Source organism: Pantherophis guttatus, chromosome 5 (assembly GCF_059756535.1).
Source record: "Pantherophis guttatus breed Tessera chromosome 5, ASM5975653v1, whole genome shotgun sequence".
Lineage (NCBI taxonomy): Eukaryota > Metazoa > Chordata > Lepidosauria > Squamata > Colubridae > Pantherophis > Pantherophis guttatus.
In genome coordinates this window covers 119,060,116-119,079,371 of record NC_142067.1, presented here as the reverse complement: position 1 = coordinate 119,079,371, position 19,256 = coordinate 119,060,116, and the positions used below count along the sequence as shown (strand labels likewise).

The 19,256-nt window shown below is 42.7% G+C and overlaps 1 protein-coding gene across 6 annotated transcripts in view; it reads right to left on the bottom strand.

Annotated features, from left to right (window-relative positions):
- The window catches only part of DACH1 (dachshund family transcription factor 1), a 409,613-nt gene that overhangs the window by 96,019 nt on the left and 294,338 nt on the right, over positions 1 to 19,256 (bottom strand). The gene's annotated exons all lie outside the window — the stretch shown is intronic.

The following is a 19,256-nucleotide window of genomic DNA, read 5'->3' as shown; positions in this document are numbered from 1 at the left end:
TTGAACGGGAAAGGGGCAGTCATAGCTAAGAAGGCTTTGCACAATTGCATCGTGCACCAGTTGTGTCAGTTCTTAGATCAGGCGGCACCTCTGACAGTCACTTTTGCCTTAGTCACCTCTTGGCTGTAGTGTCACAGTGTGCTCTGTACTCTGCCCTTGGGTCACAATAGGATACAGGGTGTAATTCAGGGGTGCTATTCAGCAGGTTCTGGAGAACCGGTAGCGGAAATTTTGAGTAGTTTAGGGAACCTGCAAATATCACCTCTGGCTGGCCCCAGAGTGGGGAAGGAATGGGGATTTTGCAGTATCCTTCCCCCAGGAGTGGGGAGGGAATGGGGATTTTGCAGTATCCTTCCCCTGCCATGCCCACCAAGCCACGCCCACCAAGCCATGCCTCACCCACCAAGCCATGCCCACAGAACCGGTAGTAAAAAAAAAAATGAATTCCACCACTGGTATAATTCAAGGTGCCGGTTGTCACCTTTAAAGTTTTACCTGACATGGGATGAAGTTATTTGTGGAACCATCAACCCCTGATTATTTCTACTCTACCAGTTTGGACAGAGTGATTATTCTCCAAGTCTTATTGATGGAGCAATATTGGCTTTGGCTTTTTACAAGTATACCTTCACTATCACAGTGTGTCAACCCTGGAGCCATCTTGGAACGTCTTCAGGGTTGCCACAGTGAGGCTGGATACAGCTGTGGGAAAGGGAGGGAGAGTAGAGGTAGCTGAGGAGGGGGGGAAACTTGTAGCCAAAACAACCTTCTTTCTTCTGGGAAACAAGGACATTCTCACCATCACCCGGAGGGGTGTTGAGAGAGCCATCCAGATTTTGGTTGGTGACCTGATTGGGGCATGTGATGGTTGTGTATAAAGGGGGGGGGGAGAACTTTGCATTTTGAATTGGGTGGGGAAAACCCGGGGAGATTCAGAATCGGGTTTTCACCAGCTGTGCCAGTATGCCTAATAAATCTATACTTTGAGGAAGCCTCGGGCCTTGGAGTTTTGATTTCATCTGGGTTGTTACTTGAAACCTTGACACAATGTTTGATTTGGAACAGCTTCCTCCAAAATATGGACAGTTCCAACCCTGTTGACCTTCTGCAAAGAGCTAACTATTCCTCCAGATGTTGATGGACCTCTGATGTGGGTGCAGACTATCTGCTGACCCAAGATTTTTAGGGGCCTCAACTGCTATTATTGTTACATTTTTAATGCCACTTTTTTGAAGTTATGAACTTCAATGGTTCCTTTTACTGTGTTTCCCCGAAAATAAGACATCCCCTGATAATAAGCCCAATCGGGCTTTTGAGCGCATGCACTAAAATACTCAAAAAAATAATCCCTCCCCCAAAATAAGCCCTCTCTGAAAATATTTAAACACATGCACAGCCGGTCCCCGCCATTTCCTCCGGTTAGGGTTAGGGAGACAGAGCTGGAAATCAGGTAAGATGGCAAGGAGTCCCATCTTGCTCATGTGCCCCACAATAATAAGACCAAGGCCAAGCGCTTATTTCGGGGTTCAAAAAAAATATAAGACAGGGTCTTATTTTCAGGGAAACATGGTGTTTAGGTGACGCCCAGAGTGCTCGGGTAAATGGACGGCCCCATCGATACGTGAAATAAATAAGCCAATAAATCCTTCACTGAGAAACTCAGACCTTCTCAGTGAAGGATGAAAGCAACAGAACGGGCAGCCATTCTATCTGTCACTTCAAGAAATTCAAATTGTTCTTTGGAGCAAGCCAGCACAGTCTTGCCATTCAGCTGAGAAACATTTCACTCTCTACAAATTTCCTTCTGAATGACTGCCAAGGTCACGGCCGAGAAGCTGACCAGGGTTTTCCACTTGGTTAATCTGTGGTTTCTGGAGTTTCTTAGGGAACACAGGAAATGCTATCCACCTAGTTTTTTTTAAAGTCATTTGTGTTATGGCAGGGCAACAGTATCAAGTGTTCTGCATCTGTTTTACACTGAACTGCTGTAATTCTGTAGAGCAAATAGTAGATCCTGGCATTAGATTACAAATTGGAGTAGGCTGTTTGTTGGGTTCCTGCTTTGTTTAACCTTTTTTTTTTTTTTGCTTTCGTTTTGAAAGGTGACCGGAGAGGGGCTGCCGGAGCAAAAAAATAAATAAAATAAAAGGCCATTTCAAAAGCTTTGCAAATCTGGGTAGGATAAATAGCGCACAAATTAGAAGGCTTAGGCATCACAACCTCTCTAAAAGATAATACGCAGCTTGTAAACAGCCCTGGTGGAAGGAACACTGCAAGAAATAACCGGCTGTCTGTCTTATTCTTCACCCAACGCCATGCAACCAGCAGATTTCACATCAGATTAGAAATTTGACAACGTTATTTGCGAGGCTCCGGCTTTGTTTAACCTTGCAGTTCTCTAAAGGGGAGGTTGCTTTGTTGTTGTCTCTGTGATTTCAAAACTAGCAGAGGTTAGTTAGAAGGATTATAATGGTCTGTAAATGAGATGCTCCTCTTTAACAAACAATGGGGGCAATTATTTTATTATGCGTTCGTTAATTATGCACTGACTTTCATAAAGTTCAGGTGGAAATGAATGCACAACGAAAACAAGGAAAGGCTCTGCCGTTTGTGATCTACCTATCATGGAGAAATTTGGTAGGTCTCTTCCGAGACTAGTATTGCTCTATCTTGTTTTATATTGCGTAATTTAAAAAAAAAAAAAAACCACACACACTTTTCACGCCTAATTTTATCAGTAGTTCTAAAGTCTTTAAACTTTCTTTTACAACCCCTTCTTTCTGCTTGCATGTTTGACCTTCCTTTCTCTGTGGTTATTTTTATGACAGGTGCCTCCTTCTGTTGACTTTAATTCGACAACATGTGTTGGTATGCTGGGCTCGCATTCTTATAATACCTAATTTGAAATTGTTTAATAAATGCTTTTCTCCCGGAAAGGAGGACAAAGCTCATATTATTGGGAAAAAACTGCATTCAGAATCTCAGCAGGGAAAAAATTAAAGAATTGCTGCACTGGGCCTGAAACTGCCACCTTCTCCACAGTCTTTGGAACAGCTCTATTATTACAGTTGGATTATGTGGAATAAAATAAATAAAGCTGATTGCATTGAAGAAAAAAGAAAGCAAAAAAAAAAGATGCAAGCTGGGGAAAAAATGAAAAGTATAACCAACATAAAGAGAAGAGATTTGTAAAGAGAAGTATTTAGCATTCTGTGCGATGGTCCTCAGTTCTGAATTGCAATAACGTTAGTTCTATCCATGTCTCTGGGAATCTACCATTTAGTTCATGCCTAGTCTTGGAGGGATCCTGAAACTGTAGATATGGAGATGTGTGTCTGAAAACTCTCTGGATCAGTGGTGGTATTCAGCCGGTTTTATCCGGTTCAGGCAAACTGGTAGCGGCAGCTGCAGGAGGCTCTGCCTACCCACCCAGATGTCATCACATCCTGTTTTTGATGCTCAGTGCACACGTGGAAGGTTCTGCTCATGCGCAAATATGGTGCACACTCACATTAGTGAAGGTAAGTTAATACCATCCCTGTTCTGGATCCAGAGATCAGGGGTTGAAATCCAGCAGGTTCTAACAGGTTCTGGAGAACCGGTAGCAGAAATTTTGAGTAGTTTGGAGAACTGGCAAATACCACCTCTGGCTGGCCCCAGAGTGGGGTGGGAATAGAGATTTTGCAGTATCCTTCCCCTGCCACGCCCACCAAGCCACGCCCACAGAACCGGTAGGGAAAAATTTTGGATTTCACCCCTGCCAGAGACGATATGAATAACCCACGGAAGCCATTTCATTGGTTTGTCTTTCTGTATGTGAATGTAGCTATGGTCTCAAGCAATGGTGTAACCCGAAATAAGCTGGGAAAACAATCCATGTTAGAAAAGCTATTATCAGATTCAATCTCCAAATGAGAACTGGAAAGGAAGCGTTTCATGCAAGATAGAAAGAAGCTGGCCACAAACCAAAATACATTGCCAAACCATTTATGCTTTTTTCACCTGCCTGCTACCAACGTAAAAGAGCTGATGCTTCATTCAGAAGCTTGGTGTGCCACTAAAATCAGCTCTATTTTTCCCTCTCCTTATCTGAAAAATCGCAGTGTAGCTGCAAATCTTGCAAATTTACAGTTTCTTCTCATTTAGCCTTCCCTGTCATTAAAAAAAAAAAAAAACTTATTTGCAATATGCATTGTATAACGAAGTAGTAAATACTTCCAATTAGCTTTAGTGCCGTGGTCTCTCCAAAACCTGACGTGTTTATGTTAATACCAAAGCCTACTTGGTATATTTTATCATGCATTAGAGATTTTAATCAGGTAATCTGCACGGCATCTGGAAACCTAAGCACAGGCAAAGTCCGTGGTAACAAAGGCGCTGTAACAGTTCACCTTCACTGAAGAACAATAATGCATTATTAAATTCACTTTCCTGCTCAGTGGTTACACTTAGCTGACCACAGCAAATTTGCTCTCTGCCTGGTCTTCACAAGTTGGCAGAAAAATAGATTCTGTCACCTTTAACAGATTCTGAAAATGACAAGATGCCTCTCTTGGTTTAACTATGAGCCATAATCCTTCAGAAGTAAATATAATTACAAATGCCTTTTGTCACGTAATGCTTAGGAAAGATATTGCACGCACGCGGAAGATGATGGCTGCAGATAGCACCCGCCTGCTTTGCTATAATTAAAAGCAGATATTGATCATGTTATATATCAGCACTATCGAAAGGTCCACATATGGGTATATCTATCTCTATAGCTTTCCTGGAGCAACGATGACATCACTGTTGCTGAAATATAACAATATACAAAGCACACACCAGATTCGGAGGTCATATCTTGGGCCCATTGTCCTACAGAGGGCCTGACAGCAAAACCATCTCATCATTTTATTTGAAGTTTCTCTCGGTCGTTTGCTGAGGGCAAGTCTGTTTGCCGATCCATCACCGACCGGCCCATTAAAAGAGAATAATTAGGGCTGACGAGAAAATAATAGCGAAAATCATTTGGAGATTTAAGCCTTGTATGATTGTCCTCCTCAAAGTTCATTAGGAGAATTCAGAAAGTCTCCTTCATTTCTGTCACACCTGTTACTTGTCACTGGATTTCTACAGCTTGACATTAACTCAGCCTCTTCTGCAGTCCCTATTCTGTGTCTGACAAACATTACTCTTTCGGTATTCCCCCACAAAATGCTTCTAAGGAGCTATTTAGAAGCAACTTCCTTTACAGGAGCCAGAATTGCTACTGGCAAGGCTCTTGTTGGTTCTGGTTATCTTCTTTGTATATGAGGCGTGACAAAAGAGCATATGAGTAAGACACATCACTCGCCCTTATCCCAAGATAAGTCATGCTGACTGTTTTGAAACTACTCTACAAAGCTTCTTAGAGGCTAAATGCAGCTGTTGTACAAGAGTGGGAAAATTCTCAAACATAGTTGACATTAAAACGTCTTCATTTCCGGTCAGATCCAACATCCCGGATCTGCACACTTTCCGCCGTGCTCTTAAAACCCTCTTATTCCAGCAAGCCGGCCTGGCCTAATTTTTCTCCCCTTTCTTTTAAATTTTAAATTTTAAATTTTAAATTGAAATGTCGTGGGCTAAATTATTTAATTTGGTTTTAAATTGTTTTTAACTTTTGTATTTCTGTATTTTATCCTGTGCCTGTTCACCGCCCTGAATCCTTCGAGAGTAGGGCGGTATACCAATTTAATAAAACTAAAGCATTCTTATACGGTTCGGTGGTGAGATCCAGAAGAGGGTGAGGAATGGAAAAGAAAGTGGGAAAAAAAATCATCTAATGAATAGAATAACAGAATAACTGGGGTGGAAGGGATTTTGGAAGGACCAACCTCAAGCAGGAGACCTTATACTAGGGGTCAGCAACCTGCGGCTCTGGAGCCACATGTGGCTTTTTCACTTCTCTGCTGCGGCTCCCTGTCACTCAAAATATGTGTCACAACTGCCAATGTGTGACATCCACCGGCACGCGATTTATTGAGCTTTTCAACCCCCAGTAGACCAACCATGGATAAATCCAATTCAGAAGAAAACAGAACATTTAATTCAACTACGTATGCTAGTTTTGTGGCCGCTCAAGAAATAGTCAGGCACGGGAAGGGTTTTGTGGCTCCCGGTGTTTTCTTTTCTGTGGGAAACGGGTCCAAATGGTTCTTTCGGTATTTCAGGTTGCAGACCCCTGCCCTATACCATTCTAGACAAATGGCTTTCCAATCTTTTCTTAAAAAGCTTCAATTTCTGGAGGCAAGTTGTTCCACTGATTAATTGTTCTAACTCTCGGGAGATTTCTCCTTAGTTCTAGGTTGGTTCTATCCTTGATTAATTTCTATTCATTTCTTCTTCTACTTTTGGGTGCTTTGGAGAATTCGTTGACCCTCCCCTCTTCTTTGTAACAGCCCCATAAATATTGAACACTGCTATCATGTCATCCCTACTCCTTCTTTTCACTAGACTAGACATACCCAGTTCCTCATTCTTCATGTTTTTTAGCCTAAGCCCTCTAACCATCTTTGTTGCTCTTCTCTGCATATAGAGCACAGCACCCCTTTTTAATCCTAAACATAAAGCAAGACCCACATTCATCACATGCATATTTCCCCAGCATCTCTCCATATCCCACAAAATATAAAATACTTATTGATAAAAAAAACTACTGTACTTAATATTATGGTTTTGGTCTCTAAGAGTCCTCCACAATACGTGTTTTAAGCAACTGTTTTTATTCTACAAGTAGATGCTCTTTGTTGCTTTTCACTTCTCTATTGGTTAAAGAACGTTGAACCGAACATCTTAAGTTTCCCTCCTCGCCTTTTCCCTCATGTTTAAATAATTAATTAATTAATAATATTTCTTTGTGGCAGCCCCAGGGGTGAAATCCAGAAGGTTCTGACAGGTTTTGGAGAACTGGTAGCGGAAATTTTGAGCAGTTTGGAGAACCGGTAGCGGATATTTTGAGCAGTTTGGAGAACCAGCAAATACCAACTCTGGCTTGTCCCAGAGTGGGGTGGGAATGGGGATTTTGCAGTGTCTTTCCTCTGGAGTGAGGTGGGAATGAAGATTTTGCAATATCCTTCCCCTGCCATGCCCACCAAGCCACACCGCGCCCACCAAGCCACGCCCACAGAACCGGTAGTAAAAGAATTTGGATTTCACCACTGGGCAGCCCCTCAAATACTGGAATACTGCTATCATGTCTCCCCTAGTCTCTCTTTTCGCTAGACTAGATATACCCAATTCTTGCAACCGTTCTTAATATGTTTTAGCCTCCAGCCCTCTTTGTTGCTCTTCTTTGCACTCTTTCTAGAATCTCAACATCTTTTTTATCCATTTAAAAGCAATGAGGGGCGCAAAGAGCCATAGAAAGATACAGTATTTCTATTTTTATTTTATTTAATTTATATACCCGAAGGACTCAGGGCGGTGAACAGCCACAAGACAAAAATACATCATACAAAAGTTAAAACCATTTAAAAGTACATTAAATAATTTTGGCCCAAAAAAATGAATTTAAAACACCCAATTTGTATAAAACTTAAAAGCAAATTAAAAGGGAGAGTCAAGCCAGACCAGCCTCCTGGAATAAAAATGTTTTGAGGGCACGGCGGAAAGTGCGTAAATCTGGGATCGTCCGTATCTCCGGGGGGAGCTCATTCCAGATGGCAGGCGCCCCCACAGAGAAGGCTCTCCCACTGGGGACTGCCAGTCAACACTGTTTGGCCGACGGCACCCTTGGTACATGCGTGGCATGACAAGACAAGATAGAAAGACCTGCACTTGGATTAGAGAACAAACCCAAATATACGACAACATCAAGAGAGTACAAGAATTGAAATGGAAATGCGCTGGTCACATAGCAAGAAGAACTGATGGCAGGTGGACCAAGGCAGTCATAGAATTGATAAAAAGCACCCATGAAAACAGATCTAAAACAAGATGGAAGCAAGTATTATGGGCGCAATTAGCAAAAGAAAGCTCAGGACCGTATCGGTTAGAAGCATGCGGAAGAGACTTTCCTCCCGGAGTGGATAGACAATAGCTACAGTGATATACAAATACAATTTTATATACAGGATTTTGTATACCGCTTAAAGCCAACCAGGCCAACATTCTGCAAATAATAAATAAATACGAAACAAGTCATTACTGTCTTGAAACGTATTTCCATACTGAATAGAGTTAGTTCAATGACCGCTACGGTTATTAAAAAAAAAAAGATGAAAAAGAGAAAAGCCATTAAAAACAAACAAAACTAACCAACCGGCCGTAGCCTCCAACTCAACTAAGCCAAGTGGATCCAGTGAGCAATCCTAATTAAAGTGTCTAAAAGCTGAAAGCACTAAAAACAATTGAACACTTTTATTAATCTAATGAATCATGGATCATATCATTACAGTTCTGTATATAACATTAATTTCATTCCTTTCGCTTAAGCCTTTTATTGGGATTACTTCAGTTATTAGTTGGTTCTAATGTATTGGTTACCTCTGAATCTCACTCCACAATCTCTTCTTATCGTGTTGCATAAACCCTTGCATGTTATTCAAATTGCTTCATTTATTATGATAGCTTCCCCATGTAAATTGTGCTGACTGCTTGCCCTTGTATAGTCCTCATTAGACTAATGAAAACCTTCAAACGAAAAAAAAACAAAAAAACTAAACAACCTGCCAAATAAAGGTCTGAGGTTATTATGAAAATTACAACTCTGGGAACTGGGAGAAGCTCTGTTCATTAATTCATGCTCAGCAAATTGCTAACTAATTTAGTTGCACTCCTCTGCATTAATGGATTATTTTATAAAAATGTTTTCCACAGCCCAAGACCTTTGGTGCAATGCTTTGGAGAGGCTTGAATTCTAATCAACCTTAACAGTAAATTAGGAATGTAATATCTAAATAATAATTGGGATGGCATATGGAAGAAAATAGTGTTTAAAATCCCATGAAAGCTTCTTTCGGATTTCAGCTTCATATGTCAATTTCACAGTCGTTAAAACAATTGTACTTTTCAGTATCCTCCGTTGGGCCTGGAAGATGCTGATAACAATAGCAATCCAATCCAAGGTTCAAAAACTTGCATTGATATTGTCCGGAACGATCTGATGATCACATACAAATGGCAACTGTAGGAACGTTCTAACCGAAAAAGTCAAAATTTGAAAGAGGGAGGGGAAAAAAAGAAAAGAAGACTCAAAAGAGAAAAAAAACAAAGCTTTGAAAAGTCCATTCGCCTTCTGTGTGAAGTCGGACAAATTGCAATCATCATCATCATCCGTAAAGCAGATAATTGATCTTCTGACAATGCATTTAATTACACTAAAATGCTCTGAACTGTGAGTTGGCATTAAAAAAAGTTGGTCACCAACAGTTAAGATTGCTTTGACTTTTTCGTGGATTAATGCATCAGGCAGCAATGCAGTACGATGTATTCTGCCATGCCTGGTGGAAGGTTGAGAAAGAGGTTGGATGTTACGTCTCTCTCACCTTAAGGCAACCACCAACAAGCAGCCAAGTATGTATATGTATATTTAACAGATTAACAGAGTTGGAAGGGACCTTGTAGGTCATCTATTCCAAATCCCGCCCAAACAGGAGACCTTACACCATTTCTGACAGATGGCAGTCAAGTCTCTTCTTGAAAGCTTCCAGTGATGAAGCTTGCACAACTTCCGAAGGCAACTTCTGTTCCATTGGTGGGTTGCTCTCACTGTCAGACAATTTCTCCTTATTTCAGGTTGAATCTCTCCTTGTTCAGTTTCCATCCATTGTTCCTTGTCTGAGACCTTCAGGTACTTTGGAAAAATAGCTTGATCCCTTCCTCTCTGTGGCAGCCCCTCAAATATTGGAACACTGCTATCCTGCCTCCCTTGGTCCTTATCTTCATTCAAATCAGAAGACCTGCTAATAATTATTGGATCATAGCTTTGTCCCAGGCCTTCTCAAAAGAGCATCTATTTTGTTCCTGGCATTTGTTTGTTTGTTTGTTTGTCCAGCATATATAAGATAACAGATAAAAGTATAAACATGATTATGAATACATGAAATGGATACGAATAAAAAAGGACAGTAGGACAGGGATGGTAGGCACATTGGGGTGCTTATGCATGCCCCTTAAAGACCTCTTAGGAATGGGGTGAGGTCAACAGTAGATAGTCTAAGATTAAAGTTTTGGGGGTTTGGGGAAGAGACCACAGAGTCAGGTAGTGCATTCCAGGCATTGACCACTCTGTTGCTGAAGTCGTATTTTCTGCAATTGAGTTTGGAGCAGTTTACCTTCAGTGTGTATCTATTATTTGCTCGTGTATTGTTGTGGTTGAAGCTGAAGTAGTCATTGACAGGTAGGACGTTGTAGCAGATGATTTTATGTACTATGCTTAGGTCAGGCCAAAGTCGGTGTAGTTCTAAGTTGTCTGAGCCCAAAATTTCAAGTCTGGTGGCATAAGGTCTTTTATTGCGAGTAGAGGAATGGAGGACTCTTCTAGTGAAATATCTCTGGACTCACTCAATTGTATTAATGTCCGATATGCAGTGCGGGTTCCAGGCAGATGAGCTGTATTCAAGAATTGGTCTAGCAAATGTTTTGTATGCTCTAGTTAGTAGTACAATATTACCAGAGAAGAAGCTACGCAAGATTAGGTTAACAACTCTTAATGCCTTTTTGGCAATGTTGTTACAGTGGGCTTGCCTTCAGAAGTTGTGGGTGCTTCACCACTGGAGGTTTTTAAGAAGAGACTGGACCTCTTAGGAATGGGGTGAGGTCAACAGTAGATAGTCTAAAATTAAAGTTTTGGGGTTTGGGGAAGAGACCACAGAGTCAGATAGTGCATTCCAGGCATTGACCACTCTGTTGCTGAAGTCGTCTGAAATGGTATAAGGCCTCCTGCTTGAGTAGGGGGTTAGACTAGAAGACCTCCAAGGTCTCTTCCAGCTCTTCCAGCTCTATTCTGATTAAGAATTAAAAATGTTGTGGTGTGGATGAGTGGTCAGTTCACGATTTGGAACAAGATTTAAGCTACAGATTTCTATTTGGGAGGTGGGGAAGAATAATGAACACTCCTAAATACAAATGTATGTTGATGCTCTAAGGTGCCATTCAACCCACATGCTTATCTCAATGGACTTTCCCTACCCATTTGTGACCCACAGACTTTTCTTTATTTTAAAGCTCAAACTCTGCAGTGAAACAGGAAAGAAGAGCCTTGGATTCCTTTTATCCCATTGATAAAAAAAGAAAAAGTCCTTTTGTCCACTGATGAAAGACAATCATTTGCATTCTTTGCATTCCTGCTGTCCAATTCACAAGATTCCATCACTGGACTCTTTTCATCCAGTCAATGAAGACAAAAATCTCGTGGGCTTCTTTCTCCTGAAAGTCTGAATAGAGCAGACAGCGTCTAAACAATCTTAGGGTAATCACACATCAATGCTGCAGAACATTCACCACTAGTGCATAAAAAAACGCAGTAGATGTGATTTTAGAGAGAAAAGGAACTATCCAAATTCAGGTAGTCCTTGTTGTGACTCCAACCCCCGAGCCCATCTTATCGGAGGGAGAAGGCTCCGAAAGTGAAGGAGAGGAGTTGGCCAGGCCTCCCTCTCCAGGACCCTCCTCTCTAGCAATGCCTCAGGTGTCTCCCGAAGGAGAAGAGATTGGCCAGGAGCCAGGTATCTCCGAACAGTCGCAGTCGGACAGTGACGGAGATAAGTCTTGGCTCCACACCAGCATCGGAGAGACAAGCGCACGCAGCAGAAAAGGAGGCATGCCAGAGATTAAGCTGAGTCACTGGACCACACCCCACAGGGGATAAAAGGGGGTGTGGTGGCCATTCAGGCTCTGTGACGGACAAAACTAAAGAATTAGCAAGTCACATTGTATCTCTGAAACTACGTTATCTGCCTGCCTTGGATTTAATACGGACTGGACTTGACAATTCTTTGACTTTGTGTATTTGTTTTGGTTTATCTGATGGAGGAGGAGCACCTCCCTCTGTGAGTAAAGTTTTTGGCAAGCAGCTACTGGGTTGCTGCCAATCCTGTTATCGAAGGAATTTATTGTCTGCAAGTTTTATTTTACCCCTGGCTGACTGTTTGTGTGCATGTGTGAGATGGGGACAGAACAGTCCTTGACTTACAACAGTTCCTTTAGCGACCATTCAAAGTTACAACAGCATTGAAAAAAAGTGACCATTTTTCATAGTTACAATGTTTGCAGCATCCCCATGATCATGTGATCAAAATTCAAAATGCTTGGCAACTGGTTCCTACTTATGACCATTGCCGTGTCTCTGTTGTGGCCTGCCAGCGGCCAGCAGAGCTGGCAACAGATTTGGACAGTGAGGAGGTTGGGGAGGAATCTGGGGAAGGCTCGGACGAAGGCTCTGAGTCGGAGGCAGAGAGGGGGCCAAGGCCATCTAGTAGTTCTTTGCTGCCTCTGGAGTCTCCGGAGTCTGACATCAGCGAGGCAGAAGAACAGCGGGAGCCTGTTCCCAGTGTGTGCATGTGCAGAGCTGCCAGGAGACAGGAACAATTAAGAAAACAGGGGCGACTTGGGAGTAAGAGTTGGAGATGATTGGCCCCTCCCATAAGACATAAAAGAGAAGCGAACGGGACGTGAGCTTTTGCAGGAAGCAATTAGTTCAACTGGTCGGTAAAAGCTCTAGGAAAGTTCTGTTTGACTCTGTGCTAAATTTGGCCTTGCCCTGCGTGTGGCAATTAACTCTCTGGCAGCATTCCAAGGAAGATAAGGTGGGTGTTTGTAAACATTTGTAAACATTCCCCTGATAGACTGTTTGAGAAGCCTTTCGGACTGGGAATGACAATAATTCACAGCCATATGAATTAAAGAGGTTTCCCGGGACTAAGATGGTGCTGTATACTTTCTAAGGAAGCCTAAGTCAGAACAGTCCCAAGCAAAGTCAACGGGGAAGTCAACGGGACAAGCAAAGTCAACGGGGAAGCCAGATTCACTTATCAACGGGGTTACTAACTTATTAATTGTAGTGTTTCACATAACAACTATGGCAAGAAAGGTCATAAAATGGGGCAAAACACACTGAACAAATGTTTCACTTAACAGCATAAATTTCAGAGTTAATTGTGGTCGTTCTTTGAGGACTACCTGTATATACAATAACAGAAATTAAGAATATACATGACTTGGTTAAGACTTTTTTGGTATTGCTGTAAATTATTGCTTTTCTTGTTGGGTCTATTGAGACCAGTCATTAAAAATAAAAATGTCCTATAGTTCAGTTCCTTACAATGCACAATGAAAGATTAAATTCCTGGATCTCTAATTCTATTCACTTGATTTTTCGTTCCCTCTGCTTTCTTTTTGACATTTCATAAAAATAGTTTCAGAATCAAAATGAGCTGATTAGGATTATACTTTCTGTAAATTTGTAGCAGTTCGTTAGATTAGATTTATGAAATGATTACTTTTAATCTTTACAAGGAATCCTCAATTTACAACAGTTCATTTAGTGACCGTTTAAAGTTACAACGACAGTCTAAAAAGTGACTTATGACCGTTTTTCACTCATACGACTGTTACAGCATCTCCATGGTCAGGCGATCAACATTTGAATGCTTGGCAACTGGCGTGTATTTATGACAGTTGCAGTGTTAAATTGCAGGCAGCCGGCATTCAGCAGAAGTAGCCTGCAGTACTGCACTCTAACCACTATGGCACTGTGGCTCAGAATATCTCATTAAGCAGATAATACGTAACCTGCTCTGGATTTTGTACATCCTCTAAATATAAATGACTCATCCTTCCCACAGATGCCCTTCCCCTCAATTTACAGATGCTTTTAATTATGGATGGGGAGAAACAGGCTCCAACTCAACCCCTCCAAGACCGAGTGGCTGTGGCTTCCGGCGTCCCGATATAGCCAGCTGACGCCATCGCTGGCTATTGGGGGCGAATCACTCGCCCCCACGGAGAGGGCTCGTAACTTGGGCGTCCTCCTGGACGCACGGCTGTCGTTAGAAGATCATTTGGCGGCCGTAGCCAGGGGGGCTTTTTATCAGGTCCGCCTGATACGCCAGTTGCGCCCCTTTCTAGATCGGGACTCCCTACGCACAGTCACTCAGGCACTCGTCACTTCCCGCCTGGACTACTGCAACGCTCTCTACATGGGGCTCCCCCTGGGGTGCACCCGGAGGCTCCAGCTGGTCCAGAACGCGGCCGCGCGGGGGATTTTGGGGGCGACGAGGCGCTCCCACATGACATCTCTCCTGCGCGAGCTGCACTGGCTCCCGGTGGTCTTCCGGGTGCGCTTCAAGGTGTTGGTGACCACCTTTAAAGCGCTCCATGGCTTAGGGCCGGGGTACTTACGAGACCGCCTTCTGCCACCAATAGCCTCCCACCGGCCAGTACGCTCCCACAGAGTGGGCCTCCTCAGGGTGCCGTCCGCCAGACAATGTCGGCTGGCGACCCCCAGGGGGAGAGCCTTCTCTGTGGCGGCGCCCACCCTCTGGAACAACCTCCCCCCAGAGCTACGTACAATAACAGACCTCCGGATTTTTCGTCGGGCCCTAAAAACCCATTTATTTCAATTAGCTGGGCTGGCTTGAGTCAAATTTTAAACGGATTTTAAATTGGAATGTTTTAATTACGGCCAAAATTATTTAATTATTTTAAACAGATTTTAGATTTTGTATGTTTTGTATGTATGTCTTGTTTTTACTTTGGCTGTTCACCGCCCTGAGTCCTACATTGGAGAAGGGCGGTATAGAAATTTAAACAAATAAATAAAATAAATAAATAAATAAATGTGCATTAGCAGTGCAAAATTAAAAGGTAACATAATTGTTGACTATATATATATATATATATATATATATATATATATATATGTAAAGGTAAAGATTCCCCTTGCACATATGTGCTAGTCATTCCCAATTCTAGGGGGCAGTGCTCATCTCCGTTTCAAAGCCGAAGAGCCAGCGCTGTCTGAAGATGTCTCCGTGGTCATGTGGCCGGCATGACTCAATGCCAAAGGCACAGGAATGCTGTTACCTTCCCACCAAAGGTGGTCCCTATTTTTCTACTTGCATTTTTTACATGCTTTCAAACTGCTAGGTTGGCAGAAGCTGGGACAAGTAACACCCCGTTACGCAGCCCTAGGGATTCGAACCGCTGAACTGTCAACCTTTCGATCAACAGCCTTGGTAAGAGCCTTGGTACTACAGGGGTTTAAGGCACCCTGTTATTAAGCTTATTAAGACCAGCTGCCTGCAATTACTGCAGGGTTCGAATCTCGCCAAGGCTCAAGGTTGACTCAGCCTTCCATCCAATAGCACTTAGACTTATACCCCGATTCATGGTGCTTTACAGCACTCTCTAAGCAGTTTACAGAGTCAGACTATTGCCCCCAATAATCTGGGTCCTCATTTTACCAGCCTTGGAAGGATGGAAGGCTGAGTCAACCTTGAACCTGGTGAGATTCGAACTGCCCAATTGCAGTCAGCTGACAGTCAGCAGAAGTAGCCTGCAGTACTGCACTCTAACCACTGTGCCACCACGGCTCTGATGTTGTTTATGGGCCTGATTTGTAATACACCCTTATTTATTTAATTTTTATTTAATTTCCAGTTTCCAGGGCTGGAGGGAGCCACTTCTTTTAAAATTAAAGCACTTTATATAATCTAAGCAGCTGTGATCTACCATGGTCATGAATCTTGCAGGATCAGAAACTTTTCCAAGGCACTTCTCAATTGTCCTCTGATAAGAGCAAATGTAACATGAATGCTATGATAAACCACTGGCTGATTTCCCAAGAACTTCCCAATTCTCACCCTCAGTTTATTATCTCCCATTTTTAAAGACTGGAAAGCTGTTGACTGCATTTATCCATTCATTTATCCATTCTGTCATTTATGTCTCCTGCTTCTATTTCTCTCCTCCTTCTGTAATAGCAATAACAATAGCACTTAGACTTATATACCGCTGTACCAGGGATGGGTTCTACTTACCTTTACTACCGGTTCACAATGGGGCTACGTGCGCTTTCTTCTGCGCATGTGCAGAAGCGTTCTGATGATGTCAGGGTCGGTGGGCGGAGCCTCCTGCCGGTTTTACTACCGGTTTTATAGAACCAGTCCGAACCGGGGGCAACACACCACTGCGCTGTACAGTGCTTCACAGCCCTCTTTAAGTGGTTTACAGAGTCAGTATATTGCCCCTTAATAATTTGGGTCCTCGTTTAATTTCTATATACTAAACTGTATTCCAGAGGTTTTCTTCCATTAACCACAATCTAACCTTGGGCTACAATTCCATTACATGGAAATTACAGTATTTCTGATTTTTGTGCTGCTGGATACTAACAAGTGAAGGTTGTTTCCATCAGTGAAACCATTTGACAGAATTCAGCAAAATCCTTGTTGGTCAACAGCTTTATTGGTGAATGCAAAAAGCTATATTCCTCTCATCCAAGTCCTTAAATCATTCATATGCATATTGCTTTTAACTTCTTAGGTGTATCACAGATGGTAAATTAATAATCTTCTGGAACATTGGATAGAATGTGTCCGAGGAAAAGCCTCTGAGCATTTTGCTGCAACTAATTGATTGTTTAGTTTGCATGGTTTGAATGAACCAATCAGAGCACAGCTTCCTGGCTCTGAGTTTCCTGTGCTTTCCAACCGCCAGTTGGCCAATATATAAATTGCAACAGGATTTCAGCCACAAGAGAGCTGAGAGATCCTCAGAGAGAGCCTCTCACGCAGAGTCTCTGGGAGACGCTGAGAGACAGATAGAAAGAACAGCTGTGGACTGAGACAACTGAGAAGAGCCGAAAGCCTCAAGAGCTGAAGTCACTGCAAAGAGCTGAGTCATTGCCTTGCTCCTGAGAAGACTTGCAGGAGAGGACTGGCAAACAACACAGAGAACCTCCCACGTTTTGGGATGAAGACTAGAGCAAATGGACTTTGCTAAGAGGAGAATCTTTTAGGTTGTTGATGCCTTTTTGCTTTTATGTGTTTTGTATTATTAAACTAGTTACCTTTTTAAGACTCCTCTGTCAACTTGCATGCTTCAGTGCATTTGTGTGCGTATCGGGCCACGGTTCATTCAAACCCAGAACCTCCTTCACAGAATGGAAGAGAGTAAGCCTTACTAACAGTGGAGAATCTTTGTAGGTCCAGGCTGAATTGTGGTGCTCTCTGAGCTTGGTTGTTTGGCTGCAGACATTTTGTTACTTCACTAAGAAACATTTGCAGTGTTAGAAGGGAGTGGAATTGCTCTCCATTTGTTCCTTCCACACTTCTATTGTTAGACAAGCCCAACATACCTCTTAATCTTGGATTAAGGGGATCAAATCATCTCCTCTGTACAACGACTTAAGAAAATCAAGGACCTTGTATTGTATGGATACTTACTAGAGGTTAAACTGGAAGAAGAACAAGTTAAGGAAACAATTATTGCTTGGGGGAAAAATTTTGGACATGGAATTGATTTAGAGAAATGGCAAAAATTGTGGTCACAAAATTATAAAATGACAATGTCAACTGCATATAAAGAAAATTTGTATAAGATGTTTTACAGGTGGCATCTACCCCCGACGAGAATAGCCAGAATGTTCAAGAATAAATCTGAAAAGTGTTGGAAATGTCATCAGATACCGGGCTCATACTACCATATGTGGTGGACGTGTGTAGAAGCCAAAAGATACTGGACTAAAATCCACACATGGTTGGAAAAAATGACAAAAAACACACTTTAAACCAAGAAAATCAAGGACCTAATAATAGAAGAAGATGAAATTATGATTTCATTTGATGTCACAGTACTCCCTACTGTACATGCAAGGACCAGAGCTAAAGAAAAAGTCCATAGTAGCAGTACTAAACAACCAACTACCTGACCTACCCAAATACATTAAGATTGAAATACTCAGAATCACTTCCTCAACCTCTACTTCCCTACCTATTTTCAGTTTAATGGACAAATATATGAGAGGATAACATATGGGATCACCACTCTCAGCAGGCATAGCAAGCACTCTAATGTAGCATCTAGAAACCATGACACTCCCAGACATTCATCTAGAACCGTGATGGTGAATCTATGGCACACGTGCCAGATGTGGCATGCAGAGCCCTCTCTGTGAGCACACGTGACGTCGCCCCAGCCCAGCTCCAATCGTGTTTCTCCTTCGGGTTTCACTCAGTCAATTCCAATTTCTCACAAAAGAAAAAGGTCTCCTGAAGTTGGAACTGATGGAGAGAACTTTTTCACTAGCATGCTTCACAATGGGAGAGGTGGGGTCCCCTCCTCCTCCTGAAGCCCAGTTGTGGGATTCACTTGCGGGACCGCCTACTACCACCAATAGCCTCCCACTGGCCAGTACGCTCTCATAAAGAGGGGCTCCTCCGGGTGCCGTCGGCCAAACAATGTCGACTGGCGGCCCCCAGGGGGAGAGCCTTCTCTGTGGGGGCACCTACTATCTGGAACAAGCTCCCCCCGGAGATACGGAGGATCCCGGATCTGCGCACCTTCCGCCACGCTCTTAAGACCTTTTTATTCCACCAGGCGGGCCTGGCCTAACTTTCTCCCTCTTTTTAAATAATTTTTAATATTTTTAATATTCAAAGTTTAATTTGTTTTAAATTGATTGGGGTTTTTTAATCTGTCTGGGCCAAACTATTTAATTCAATTTTATTTCTGCTTTTTAAATTTTGTATGTATGTATTTTATTGTTGGCTGTTCACCGCCCTGAATCCTTCGGGAGTAGGGCGGTATATAAATCAAATAAAAGTAAAGTAAAAGTAAAGCCAGTTCGCACCACTTCGAGAAAACCGGTTGTTAACTTTCTGAGCAGTTTGGCAAACTGGTTGTTGGGAGAAATTATTAGGGCAGAGAACCGGTTGTTAAATTACTTGAATCCCATCACTGCTGAAGCCCATTACGACACGGAGCCACAATGCTACCCATGCGGCTCTTTCACTCCTCTGCTGTGGCTCCCTGTTGTGGCAGAGGGATGAAAGAGCTGTTGCCCCATCATGGCGGTGGCGATAGGCAGAGCCTTAGTACAGGAGCGAAGTGCCCCTGCATTTGCCTTTGTGTGGGGCAACAGCATTCCACCTTCATCGTGGTACATTTGCTGTTGCTGCCAGCAAAGAGGGCTGAGAGAGAACGGCGGGGGTGAATCTTGCGGTGTGTGGGCCATCCCCCAAGCCTGGCCTTCCTCCTCCCTCATTGGCAGGTCCAAGAGAAAGAAGGGG